The 15,492-nt window shown below is 32.5% G+C and overlaps 1 protein-coding gene across 3 annotated transcripts in view; it reads left to right on the forward strand.

Moving 5' to 3' along the window:
* Positions 1-6,539: 6,539 nt before the first annotated feature.
* LOC130896862 (eye-specific diacylglycerol kinase) overlaps positions 6,540-15,492 on the forward strand; it is a 257,836-nt gene continuing 248,883 nt past the window's right edge. For 2 of the 3 annotated variants that reach the window (XM_057805220.1, XM_057805227.1), the window contains exon 1: positions 8,249-8,292. The gene's annotated coding sequence lies outside the window, so the exon portion shown is untranslated. Of the gene's footprint in view, positions 6,638-8,248; positions 8,293-15,492 lie in introns of those variants that run through there. The other variant, XM_057805221.1, reaches the window with a different exon arrangement.

The following is a 15,492-nucleotide window of genomic DNA, read 5'->3' on the forward strand; positions in this document are numbered from 1 at the left end:
TCCACAAGCATTTTAAATATTCATAATGTAGGCGTTCTTCAATTTCAGATCCGTTATGTGGTAATGTTTTGTTTTTTTCTTATTTTACTAGTTATCACTTCTTGCATTTTTTGTCTCATGGTTTTAATACTATTATCATTTTTTAGAACAAAAAGAAACACAAGAAATAAATAAACTTTCCTAGAAATTATTTAATAAAAATACTGTAAATAAACCGTCCCCTATAATAAAAACTTCTAAAAGGAAACATCAAGGGCGCTTCCGCCATTTATAAAAAATGTAAAAGACGCCGTGCGGATTCGCCAAATTCTTAAAATTCTATAATAGCTGGACAGAGCTCGCCTAGGGAACCATCTTGCGAACTAACATTCACAGTTTTCCAACATTCCCTCTTATGTGTTTTACTCATTCATAGTTCTTTAATGTCCGTTTCATAAAGCAAGAAGACAAAGTGCAAGAAACTATATACAATTTCTTGTAAGGTTAACATATAGCTTAGGGTGATTCTTGTATGTTGGTTCAAGTTTCTTGCTACTCCATCACAACTACCAATACCAAATCTAAGCTGTTATTCACTTTCTTCATACACATATAATAAGAGGAAACAAATGAATAACAAAAAGAAGTCACTCTAACTCTAGCTCATGCAGACCTTCGAAGCAAGGTTCCTACGCTATGTCAAATCAAATATTTATCTCCTTGTGCTAATCAGAGCTTATCAGTTGCGAACGATATGTATCTAGTTTCCCCTTCTATTCCGGATCAGGAGCCCTGCCTGTATTGTATCAGTATTAACCTAATTACACGTACCCTGTGATCACACCTACCAAAATTCTTGCAACTCCTCTACTTTGATTTATTATTTCCACCGACAAGTTTGACGGATTTGTCCTACAGCCATATGACTGGAGTCATGTATTTTCTTTCCTACTGCTGAACGAGTTCCTTAATCAGTGACTGAGAGATCCACATTGCAGATTAAGGTCCTGTTCAAGCTTACTCAAGTCGTCGGAAATTTCAATCAGCATTCCAATGCTTTGTATTGCTACTAGTATCGCTTCATTGGTTGGGCATAAAAGTCAGCAACAAAAATAAACTTCAAGATTCGGTTTACCATTATAGTCTGAAAATACTATAGACATTTGTAAAATAACTTTCCAGAAAATTATTTTCACAGAAGTGACGATTTGATATTTTATTTTTTATTACATTAGCGCCACGATTGGTAAGTGGCCCAACTAAATTTGGGTTGCTGAAATTTACCTGTTACAGTTTAAGTACTGTTTATTTCGGACTGAACAGTACTTAAACTGTGGATGATTTTGATTAATATATACTACGTATTACATTATCTTCCTGCATTTCGACGGCTTTCTAATATTTCGAATGAATTATTTTTAATGTTTTTCCTGATTTCTCACAGTACACATTTTTCGTACCATCGTCTTCAAAATGCTAATGTTACTGCGTTGATTTTAAAAAGATTTCTTGAATCCCTTTTTTTCCAAAGTTTATGATAATTTATTTTGTGAATGCTTCATTATTGTTGTTAAATTAGTTTTAAAAAACTAATTTTATTATTTTATTCGACGAAAATTTGTTTTTCCATTATACTGCGTCAAATTAGTAAATTAATCTGTGAATATTATCACAGTATTCAGTTTCTATCTAGATACATGGATCTTTATTGATATCTGGTTTGGATTCAAGATATTTTGTAGGATATAAATATTATTAACGTGTTTGATTTAGAGATACTTCCGATGCTTGTTTAGATAGTTTATAAACTTTAGATAGAAGTTATCCAGCTATCGTGAGTTAAGTACTAAGAATACTATGAATAATATGCCGTGAATATATTAGAAACACGTGGAATTTGTTGATAGATATACCTAGATATGCTAGAGTGAGTTGTAGGTAAATAACTTAACGTTATTGCCACTGTATGTTGACTTATTTATTCTCATGACTTCGTTTTCTAGTCTTACAGCAACGATTTTTATATTAAGAAATCTATTTTACCTACCACCAAAGCGCTGTGTAAAAATTAAAAAAAATTTGTGGTTTTTTTAATGAAAGTTTTTGTTATTTGAAAAAATTGTAAATGCAGAAAGTCCAACGACATTTCACGAGTTCAAATAATAATCCATCATTTCCGTGTATGGAAAAAATTTATTCATAGTCAAAGGTCAAAAAAATGAGTTTTTCGCAATTTTCAGCGAAACGGTGAGTTTTATCTTAAAAATACCTTAGACAAAAATTGAAGATTATAAAATTATCTACAAAAAACGTATGAATACTTTTTTTATACAAGACACTGTTTCTGAGATATAATGATTCAAAAAGTTGTAAAAGTTGCCGTTTTTAATGGTTTCACCAATATACTTTCAGCAGTAAACTTTTCTTACAGCATTGAAATGAACCGAGATTTGTTGTGAGTATTCGTAAGAAATTTCTATTGACTGCTTGTCATAAGTTCATCAAAATTGACGAAGATATTGCTAAAGTTCTGCAACTTTGGTTAGGTTAGTTAACATTTCTCGTGCAATCTTATAGCCTTTTTGAATCGTTATATCTCAGAAACGGTGGCTCGTAGGAAAAAAAGTATTGATACGTTTCTTGTAAATAATTTTATGATTTAAAATTTTTCTCTAAGGTATTTTTATGATAAAACTTACCGTTTTGCTGATAATCTCATTTTTTTGACATTTGACCTTAAATAAAATTTTTTCAATTCACGGAAATGATAAGGAACAACATTCAAATTTTATTTTCAATTGTGTATTAAACAATTTTAGTGATTTTCAGCTTGATGGGAATTTATGTAGCTTCACTCTTAGTTTTTGGTCTAATTTAACCGGACTATAATGTATACCAATCATTTATCTTGTACTACAATTATTTGATCGAAACGTCGTGGGATAATCTGTTTTTTGTCTTAAATTATTTATCTTAATTTATTGGATGGTACTAAACATGTTGAATCCTTCATTACTAAGATGTATGTTATTAACATAATTGTATCTACAAGCTGTATTTTTTTGTACATACACATAATCTAGTTACTCTAGCTTTGTATAGCTTCAAATAATTGTACTTATTTCCTTTTTATGTACATATATATATATATATAAATGAATCATAGTACGACTTTTATTAAACATACCGTTTTTTACGATATTTATAAACATATAACTATCAATTCAATTGACGAATTGATGAAGATACTTTTCGTATCCCTGTCACAAAGATGCCATTAAATTGTTTGTTTCCAATGTATTGAGGACCGTAAAATAATATAGATCATGTCCAAAACAATAGTTAACGATACGCAAAGGGCAAAAGTTAAAATAAATCCATGTCAAACATTTTAGGACATCTAAAACACCTTGGTTGACCATTCGAGAAGTTTTGCTGCAGATCTGAAAAAAAAGCAGAGCCTTGGATTCCCCAAAATCTACCCGAAGAGATCCAAACCAACAATCATTGCATCACAGCACATGATCGCTTGATCGCTGTAGATTAAAATGAGACCTTTATGATAATCCAAAAGAAATGAGTTTGTTTTCAAGTACTGGACAAGATCTTCAATGTGAATAATTGAATGGAATGTTCTATATCTTTATTCGAAAAGTATCCAATGAGCAAGTTAAAATGTTAATTTAATTCCGAAAAGTAGTACTTCTCTGTTATTCCCCTGAGCGTGGAGTATTATCCTCCCTTTTGTCCAGATGTCGAAATTTCTATATATATTTTCTCTTTAAATGGTTCATTGAAATGGTCTCTATCTGTCGTCACTTGGAAAAGTTGTTTTAGCCTCAGCCCAGTCTAATTTCTACTATAGCTTTTTGCGAACTATCCGATTTCTGTCCTCAACCTGTCCGCGCATCATATGCCCGAAATAATTGACTTCGTTTTTATAATGATCAAGAAGCTTTCTAATGGTCATAAGCAGACAACAACACGGCGAAGCTCAATTATTTGTCAATGGAAATAACATAGAGAGTCAATAAATTTAAATACCTTGGATTTATGTTAAATGAAAAATGGGATTGCGACGAGGGAGCTAAAACTCGGATAGCAATTGCAAAAACATCTTTTACAAAGTTTAATAAGTTCTTAATCTGCCTAGATGTCCCCTTAAGCCTTAGATTGAGGGTGATAAAATGTTATATTTGGCCAATTCTTTTGTATGGTGTGGAGACGTGGTCCCTTAAAGTGAGATCCTTAAACACAATAAAAGCAATGGAAATGTAGCTGTTGCGCAGACTTCTACGGATCCCATGGACCGAGCACATGACGAATGTAGAAGTACTGAGGAGAGCGGGTGTGGAGAGATAACTGATCGCAGTAATGAAACAACTAAAAGTATCTTATTTGGGACATATCCTGCGAGGACAGAGATATTCAGCTCCCTAGCTCATACTGACGGGAAAGATCGACGGATGGAGAGGACCACGGCGTAATTAACATTCCTGTCTATGGAATATATGATACTGGTGTAGCATTCAGAGTGCGGCAACAATTTTTCGTCGTGCAGAAGAGGGTTGCCTTCATATAATAGATTAGAAGTTTTGGACAAGAGAACACTTACATGCTGCAAAGTGTATGGTACCTGAAGAATAGGGAGTTTTAGATAATTATTCAGCTGTCTAAGTATCTCTTAATTACTGGTATGTGCGTGCACGGGATCTTTAGGATTCTCCTATAGCACCATATCCCAAAAATCTCATCAAATCTTTTCAATGGGAAACTCTAGATCATCCTTCCTAGAACCCTGATCTGGCGCCCAGCGACTACCATTTGATCCTGCACTTGAAGCAACACCTGGGCGGTCAGCGTCTTCAAGACGATAACGAAGTCAAAACAGTTGTGATACAGTGGTTAACAAATCAGACGGCAGAATTTTATGAGGAGGGTATTCAAAAACTGGTGCCACGTTATGACAAGTTCCTCAATATTCACGGAAATTATGTAGTAGTGAGTAGAAAGTAGTAGAAGAGATAAAAAAGTAACAACAGCAAAAAGACATAATAATTGAAGGAGAGGAAAACACAAGAAACTTAACAACACCAAATAGCACAGGAAAAAGGAAGCAAACGGGAAACATTACACCAAATTAATGAAGTAGTAAAGTATCGTAAAGATTGGAAAAATGTATAAGAGGAGAATGAAAACTAAAAACCCCATACTCTGACAATCGAAGGGGCATACACAGCTATAGAGAAGAAGGAGAAGAAGAAGAAGAAGAAGAAGAAGAAGAAAATTAAGATGTCGGGATTCACTATAAATGCTATTATTCAAGTTTTATTCCTTTATTTCCGCGTAGAACTATTGCTTACTTGGTATAATATGTATTTTTTTCATATCTTCTTTCATACCCACTTCGTATTTTATGATGCATTCCTAGAAATCAAAGTTTTCTTCAGTTACCAACACAATGCCAATTCAATTTCCTTAAGTTGTTTATTATTCAAATAGATAATTTTCCGTATTTGCAGCTAGAGTTGTCTTAAACGTGTTTTTGCATTGAATTATGGGACACACTAATGATTGTGAACAAGAAAAAGCTCGAAACCGACAAACTAATGATACTTCTCAGCAAGTAAAAGTATTAAAAGGATTCTTTTAATTTGTAATTGTCTTCTTTAAGACTAGAAAATAAGTTGTTATGGTTGTGGTAATTTCTACCCAGTTGACTATGTACTATGAATCAAGATTTTCAAATAATGTCATTCAGTGGCATTTGGAGATTGCAGATGAAGTTAGCGTTTATATTGATAGTTTCACGTATTGGTAAATACATTCAAACAAAAATAGAAAAGAATATTCTTTAACTTCTTTTGCTTGTTGAAAATTGTGACATGTAACGACATCTATAAACTAATTTATGTATTTGCGAATTTTTACTTACAATTTTGGAAGGTACCTTTACCATATCTAAAGAATGAAGAATTCGATTTTCACTGCCATCTACCAAGGAATAATTAAAAGTTCACTAATGAATGTAACAAATAACTTTGATCTGCTCTGCCATCTATTAGCGAATAATTGAAATCTAATAGTTAATTTGTCGAAAAGCGTAAGAAATCTGTAAAATATAAGAATAGAAATGAATATGTTTCACAAATGGTAGATAACTTTTAACAATATTAAAAGGTAACTTTGTAAATTAAAGAAATTATAAATTTAATCTATTCATCCATCTACTAGCGAAACGTACAAAATACTATAAACTGAAAGGTAAAGAGAAATGTATAATGAAAAGATACCTTTTCAACAGTTTTAACAGGAAACAATAAGAATTCAATTTATACTGCCACCTACAAGCGAATAGTCAAAGTAAATAGTGTGTAGCTGAAAGAAATGGTTTTTAATTAAATAGAAAACTGTAATTAACGGTATATTTAAAAAGACTTGTTGATTATAAGTTTTTATATATTTTTGGCTCGTTTAATGAAATAAATGTGAATTAGGATAGGTCATGGTGAGACTGGCCCAGCGGAACCAAAATAAACTACATAACAGTTAAGAGCCAAGTGCTTACCGACTATTTTGACCGTGATTATACAAACTCTATCTAATGCAATTAAAAAATAATCATGTGTTTTGTTGGCACTTTGAAAATGTCTGAAAAGTAAGTTGAATAATTCTACAGCGTTATTTCTTCATAAACATGTTTAATTTTTTACTCTAACACTACGTTAACTCACTTCATTTAATAGGGGATCGATACAGATTTTATATGGATTCTTACCGTTTATCTAAACAAAAATGTTGTTTATTCTATTTAAATAATCGTATTTCAAGAAGCAGTCAAACAAAACATTTTTTACGATCAAAAGATTCAAGTTTATGAATGGGATAAATGTAAAAACTGAGAAAATATAGAACAGGATGAGGAATCTGTTGAGGATCACATGTGTTTAATAAGATGTAAAGAATTGAATAACTTGAAGAACTTTAGAAACCTAAAAATTTGTTTTTTGAGTAGAGGTTTGATTATATAAGGAACTCAAAGGAACCACATAGACACTAGACACTTTTTATTTATAATAGAGAAAAACAATAAGGAGAAAAGAAGTAACAACAAAAAAGGCCCCTTCCTTTTAAAGGGAGCCTTTTCTTAAATGATTTAAAACTCAAGTTATATTGGGTGTATATGAGTACTGACTACTCCAACCCAACCTAACCTTTCTCAACAGTAAGGTGAACAAACGATGACTGAAAATGCCACGTTATAGTGTTACCAACTCTGTGTCAACATTTCAGGCTGAACAGTGTTTTAAAAAAGGCCAGTTAGTCGAATTTGTAGAAAATTTCATTAATTAAGACATACTCCGACCCATAAATGATTAATGTCAACATGAAAACTAAACAAAATGATTTATTACCGCCTTCTTTTGCGAGACTCCAAAAATCCTTTCGGATACACTTATTGTACATATAGTTGAGTGTATGTAGAAAATTGTAGGTGAATTTGCGGGTTCCCGTTTTCGAAAATCCAGCCAATATTTGTTATTATTTGTCTTTAAACTTGAGTAGCAGCTCTCGTATTTCCTCTCCACTTCAGGAAAAAAATCTCGTAATTACTAGTAAGAAAACGGTTATAAAAGTGAAGAAATGGGTTTTAAAACAATGAACAATCTCAAATATACGAAAAAGTAGACAAGAATCAGTATTGTTTTGTAATTATAATACCAATTGCTTAGTTTCATGTAAATTTCAAAAATGTTTTTTATTTCTGTATTTTTAAGTACGCCTATGACCTAATTAGCCATTTCCTTGATATATTTCTTCAATTCGAAATTATATTCGACTACGAAAACGTTTTTTATCAAAACAAAAAATGTTTCTAAATAAATTTAATCATAAAAAATCTTAGCCGTCTTATCGCACCGGTTTTTGATACTTATATTTTGACAACAAACTATGAAATACGCGCTCTTGGATCTGAGAGAAACTAGGAGAGGTTAACACTTGTTCACCTACACCCAATGTAGGTAAATCTCCTAACACACTCATTAAGTTAAAAAACTCAAGGTCGACAACATAATATTCAGTACTATATATTATAAATGAGCCTTTATTATCCGCGTATTTGTTTGAGTTGTGTAAGTGGCATGTACAAAATTTTGATCTTTTTGTGACTGTCACGTTTTGAGATAATTTGTTCGGGACCTGACAAAATTGTTGAGGTTTTTGTGATAAGTTTTAGTGTTACTATTAACGTTGGATATTGTGTTCAAATATTATTAGCATGGGACTGCTTAAAAATAAGAGAAAATATGTGTAAGTTCTGTTATTATTTATATAATTCATAATAATTGATTAAAATGGGCATTGGGATTTCCACGTGAAAATTAATATTTTTTGCAGACATACATATTTTTGAGGCTTAATATTGGAGCATTTTACAATCAACATTTAATTGGGTTGCTACTCAAATTTTGAAATAGACAAATAAAAACAAATATCTATCATTGGACATGGCCTTATAGTTTTCCAAAATATTCTTCATTGCATGACTTTGAACCAATTTTCGAAGCATTCTCTCCATTCTGAAAAAACAGGCAACAATTTGCTTCAAAGTGCGCTAACAACTTTTGTTGGATTGAGCTCGTCTTGAAAGAAGGCCCATACCATCGATTGTTGTTTAGTTTTGGGTTCATATACATAGATTGATGTTTCGTCGCCTGTCACGATCTTATAAACAATCAACACAAGCTTTTATTTGAGCGATTGTCAAATTATGCGGTATCCAACGCGAACAAATATTTTTTACAGCCAAATATTCATTCAATATTGAATTTATGCGAGTGGATTTAATGCCCAAGTATGCCTCAATATCACAGTATTTCATATGACGATCTTGCAATATCAGATCAATGTTCTTTGGCACTACAGCAGATTTTGGAAGACCTTCACGAAATTCCTCCAGTAGCGAAGTGCAAAGTCGAAACGAGTTGATCGGCATGTGCGTTGCTTTAATCTGCGGCGAAAGTCATAGAAAATCCTCACAAATAAAGTTTTAACTGCGTTGACGATCGTATATGTGTTTAGTGATTTCTAATTTTTTCCTATTTTCTTTGATAAATTTTACAAAACATACCTTCTGGCACAAAATACATTACCATCTTATACAACAGTAAACTAATTAAATTTAAATCACTTTAAATAGCACAAACTTTGTTGGGAAAGTGAACTATAACAATATTTTCATTTTTTGATCGAGATGAATGTTTCAAGAATCTGTAAACAACTCTAATACCACTCGTATTACGACATGTTTTGAGTAAGTTCACCATTTAATATGTCAAACTTTATGGTGGTATTGTCAGATTTAACATTTCTACATTAGTGTACCCATATCTCAAAACTTAAGTAGCAACTCTCGTATAATATGTTCAAGATTATCTTTACTTAGACACTTTTCTAACTCACTAAATTTAAATTCACAACGAAAAAATAATTTCACAATATAATAGCTCACAATAAAACTTTTTTGGCTGTCAAGAATGCTCTCAGTTTTGACTGTCAATTTTAATATTTTGTCATCCAACAGTGAAGGTACTGATCCGTTCGAGATACTTTGACTAGATGCTCCGGTAGGCGTTAATAACGAAGCAGACTGATAATTTTTATATATAATGCGCAATTATACGTTGGATGTTGGATAAATAGATATTCTTTAAGCAGTTTTTCATGCCAAAAATGACATTAGTTTTTTTATTCTACAACGTCTGGTTAAATCACAAATCGATAATTTCTATCGTGGTAATCCATTCGCGGCCATTGAATAATCAGTCACCCGCGACGCTAAATCTGAGAGTGAGGCCAATTCATCAGAGGATAAATTTGCTCCAGAAAGACGTAATGAATCACAGCTGTTTACCCAGTAGAGTGAAATTATTTGGTTAGAGATTTAAACCTATCGAAAGAAGAATCTGAAGTTCTACGTTCGAAACTAAATAATCACTTACGAGACGTCTGAGTGCAGACTTTTTATTGATTTTTCTTAAAGATGTTTAAAAAAAAGTTCTCTCACAAAATGACAATGAATACGCCTCCATTCCAGTTGTTAATTCCGTTCATTTGAAGGAAACATATGAAAATGTAGGAAGCTAATTGGGCAACATCAAATACGCGGAGCGCCATGTATGGCTACAGTCGAGCTCTTGATCTTTTGACAAACACTGGTAAAAAATTGTGGCATAAGGAATAAAATTTTGTACCAGGTGTAAAAAACATCCTGCATGAACTGTTGATTGACCCTTACAAGATTTTGATACCACCGCTGCATATAAATCTCGGATTGATGAAGCACTTTGTAACCACTTTATCAGGCGTCTGCTTCAAGTATCTTTCAGGAAAATTTCCCCGCATTACTTCAGAATTATAAGCTTGGAAAAAGTTGTACACGGTTTTCTGGGCAACAATAAATATCCCGAGTGGGAACAATGTTACGCCATTATGAAAATTTTGGATGAGCGATAAAGTGCATTTCCTACATTCCCACCTTGACTATTTCCCTGAGAACCTGGAGGATTACAGTAAAGGTGAACGGTTCCACCAAGACATAAAAGAAATGGAAAAACGGTACCAAGGTAGGTGGAATAAAAATATAATGACTGATTACTGCTCAAAAGGAATTGCCAAGACACCCAAGAGATGTGCAGAAATTCAAAAAGACGAAAGCTAAAATTAAATACTCTTACCTAATTTTACCTGTTTCAAAATGCCTTCATGACTTTTTTAAAATAAATTAAAAACTCAACCTTGTACATGTATATTAATAATGGAAATAAATATGTATTGTTGTGTGAAAAAACGGGTTTTTCTTCATAAAATACATATCATAGTCGAGTTCAAAATGTAGATGTGATAGAGAAAAACGAAAAGCAGATATGAAATCAGCATAAAAAATATTTCAGAAACAGCTATTTTCGTATTGAGAATTGTTGAGAAAGGAAACAATTCCTATGTTAAGAAATGCAGTTTGCTTTAATTACGTTTGGTTTCAGTAGCATAATGCATCACCACATTTTAATGTTGCTGTTCGAAATTAGTTGATTGAAGGTTTTCCAGAGTCAAGGCCACCATATTTCCCGATTTATCCTTTCGAGACTATTTTTTTAAATGCATTGTGCTAAATACAAAAGCTGAAATGTGATAATCCAAATGCTAATTCGTTATTTGACAAACTCTTATACGAATTCTATTTATTAGTTTATTTAATTATAATAAACTGAGAAATAGAATACTAATGACAGTCTGTCAAATAACAAATTAGCATTTGGATGATCACATTTCAGCTTTTTATGGTAGGCTTAGATTATTCTTACCATATAGAATTAATTTGACATTTCTGCAACCATTGCTGATATTCATATTGAACACACTGTTTACTGCTACCACAAAACTCGAAACGACACTGTCTGACGAGCGTTTTGATAAGTTAGCGTCTTCAGACTATGTATGTATGTATGTACGGATTTGGGGTCTCGTATACATTGTGACCCAAAGGATCTATTGTGTCTTGTTGCAATACTGGAGAACTCTGTGTTTACAGCTGATCCATTAATCCCAGATCTTCCTCTTCTATTTCATGCGTTCCCAGGTGAATAGAGGTTTCGTCCTCTTTGCAACAAAACCTTCACGCCGCATTATCCGCTAGGTCTAGCTGCTTCAGGAGGCGACGGTGCCCCGATAGAACTCCTGTTAGTATTCGTAGATTGTTCTTACTTAGGTTGATAAATTGAGCAGATCTACTTTGGTTATAGTTTCCCAGAAGAGTCTTTGCCTCTCCCAGCTTCTGTAGGTTGTCCCAATAGTTGGTCTTGCTCCTATCTACCTTCTTTTCCAGTGCTTTTTCCATTGATCTGTAGCTGATAACATAGAAGGATTCAGGTCCCATGAAGGGCTTTAGTTTTAGCGAGCTAATCAGCTATTCCGTTTCAGAACGTTTGGTTCTGGGTGCGTACACTCCTATTCCACCTCCATCTACTGCTTTTGATCCATCCGTATACCATTTGTTGTTGGTGTAGTAGTAAGTAACAGTACATAGTGTGTTGAGTACTATCAAATGATTAGTAGATTAATGAGTTATTTGTTCATGTTATTAATTTTTCTGGTTTTAATATTTATTTCAATAACTGTAACATAAAAAAATATGAATTATACAGTATTGACAGTATTTTTCAATTAACAGATCAAGAAAAACAAACAATACATATCAGGCGTAATGTAATACGAAATGATCTTAAATAACTAAGGGAAATTTACTTATAAGGAGAATTCCAGTTATAAAATTTTCGTTCAAGATTAATTCAAGTGTTTTTTGATATATTAATGAAACTGTTAAACTGACAGAAACTGCAACAAGAAATTGTATCAGAATTCACATCGGAAAAATGTGAGGGCACATAATAAATTGTTTATGGGATCTAAGGACCATTTTATGTAGCCAAGATGAAATCACCCTATCCTCACGATTATCCTCAATGATAACGTGGTTCTTGGAACAAAACAAGTTTGAAGTGACTGAATGGCCTTATGGAATATATAAAGGGAAGGTATTGTAGGATTAAGAAAAAGCAGAGTGGAAGGCCGAGAAAGCGATGGTATAACCAGGTGGAAGAAAAGCGATAAAATAAAACTCAGAAGAAAATGAAGAAACATACCAGGAAAAAAATACAGGGAAATGGATGGAGACAAATGTAGATAAAAATAAGAATTTCCCAATAGAACCGTTGTTTTTAAAGATTAGTAAGATTTTATTCACTTCAAGTATGATCTATATAAAAACATTTAGGAAATACTTCACTTACCTGTTTACTTAACGGATTATTAATTCAACACGAAAATTGTTGATTCTCACACTTTTTATAGAAAAATCCATGCAGAGACGATTTTATTGTCCATTATTTTGTGAAGGAACACTTGAAATATGACAGCCTGTCCAGTGAACATATTTATGGAGAGAAATAAATTATAATCTCGTAATGTCCTTAAATCAACCAATAGTGATATAATTGGAATTAAACTATGACATATAACAAGTCCAATATTCTTATCAATTGTTTCATGGAAAATGGGTTTTAAAATGGATTTTACATTATACAAGGAACAGTCTACTTGTTTAATTGCAAAATTTGACATTTAAAACTAGAAATGGGTTGGAAATATTAATTAAAACCAGGTTGCATGAAAAGAAAATTATATTGTTATTAAAATGAAGCTTAAGCTTTTAGTATAATTCACTTCCTGCCGCAAGATTAGCAGCCATCTTCGTTTATGACTCGATTTCATTGTCTTCTCATTCAATTATATATTCTACTTGCATTATTTTTTCTTTTCATTAATATAATGGAAGTGACATCGTCTATCTAAGATATTTTTGTAGGTGATTATGCTAATTTCTTTTTCTTTGCCATTTAAATACACACCCATCGGTACCTTTAGTCCTTTTTACTAATAATCCCTCTAAAAGATCAGGTAAATCGTTATTTTTCATTTCAATAAGTCAATAACTTCATACTGCTAGGTTTTAATAATTTTACCCAATTGTGTGAGTGATAGATTTGTATTTGTTCCCTCTTTTTTTCTTGATGATACTGTTATCGTTTTCAACATCTTAGCGGCTATAACTCTGTGCTCTAAGTTAATATACCTCTAAGTTAATGAACCGGTCTCTATCAATATTCCGAAATAATTTGAATCGCCAGCGAATTATCAGCTGTTTGTAAGTTTAGCTAACATCTTTTATATCTATGCAACGCGAATGCCAAACTGTGGTTTCACCAAATAAAACTTAATGTCTTTTGAAATATTTTTTAAAAAAGGTTTTCTTAACAATCAGAATACTCTATGGGTTAATTTGCTCGTGAGTGTTAGATAATCTATATCATCATCGGTGATGTTACCTCTTATACCTCATATTAGGTCTATGGCCATGATGAACGCGTTCGTATGAAATATTCAGTGTGTTTCAGATATCCATTTTAGCCCAATTCGACGGTCTGATAAAATCATGTCATGAACTGCATCGATATTTTCGGGGACTGAAACAGAAACTGGCCTTCCCGATCGGTCATCATCTTCAATGGGAAATTTACTTCTTTTGAAGCTTGCAGTCCAATTTTTCACGGTAGCATACGAAGGACATTGATCACCAACGGTATTAAGCATTTCTTCGTAAATTTGCTTACCTCTTAACCCTTTTAAATACTGGTAGTACTTGATGATGGCTCGATACTCCAACTTTTCGATTTTCACATTTTCGGTGAACATCTTTTTTCTTTTAATTTATTGCGTAACTCTGGTTTACTTTTTTGACGTCAACCTTTACACTTACACTTCTAATAAGTTATTGTTCGTTGCCATGGTAACGCAATATTTTGTTTATGCATGGAATTGGTCCAGGCTAACTAGATATCAATACATCGTCGTACAAAGTAGTATTTCTTGCGTGGCCCCACTTTCATCCCATTTTAGTACTCTATGCTGGGAAAATTTGTCCGCGTGTTCATAACTTCGAATAAACGCTTCATTTAGGGTTGCTGTGCTTAGGAAGCACAAAGGTTTAGGTTGTTCATCAATACGTGGAAAGTATTAAGAAGCTTTGGTCCCAATTTTTTTTTCCAGTAACCAACGTACTTATTTTGTTAGTACTTTTACCATGTATGCTGTTCTTTTGGCATCCTTCCATAGAATTTATTTTTGTTTCAATTAATTGATTTATGGTACTAATAGTACATGCTGTCCAACGAGGGTTTTCGTCAATATATGTACCGAAAAATATTTCTACTACAATATTGAAATTCGACAACTATAAACTGTAGGTAATATTACAAATTTTGAACAAGCAGCTACTTCGTCATATTATAAACAAGGTTTCGTTTTTACGAAATTTAATGAAAAACTCTGTATATTGATCCACTGATGTTAGAGTCTCTCTTATATTGATTTAGAGATGACCAATTTTTTGTGGTAGGTTCTTAGAAACGATAAGCGCATCATTATAACTGTTTTTCATTTGAACAGCTACGAAAGCTAAAAAAGAACATAGCACTCTCACTACAGCTGCAATGTAGTCTTGAAATGCCATCAAAGGAAAAAATCTAACAGGGTTATATCTGTATGAAGTATTATTTATCGCCGAAAAAGGTTTATGTGTGAAAAAATTTACAATAAATAGGTAGATCTAGTTTAGTAAGTTTCAGTTTATCTTCAGTCTCTGAAAACGGAAACTTGGTTATCGAAACGTGTGAAGTACAGTGTAATAGTGAGCATTGGGGCTTAAACAGTGTGTTCAGTATGAATATCATTGTTTTTTTTTCCTTGAGGGATTTTTAAAAGAATCAATATACATTGCAGGTTCAACTGCTATAGATGATTTGACAAACTGAAACAAAGCAGTAAATATTCAAGTAGCATGCACAAGAAATGTATGTAATAAGTTTGGATAATGCATTAATGGAGGTTAATTTT

This window comes from Diorhabda carinulata, chromosome 7 (genome assembly GCF_026250575.1).
Source record: "Diorhabda carinulata isolate Delta chromosome 7, icDioCari1.1, whole genome shotgun sequence".
Lineage (NCBI taxonomy): Eukaryota > Metazoa > Arthropoda > Insecta > Coleoptera > Chrysomelidae > Diorhabda > Diorhabda carinulata.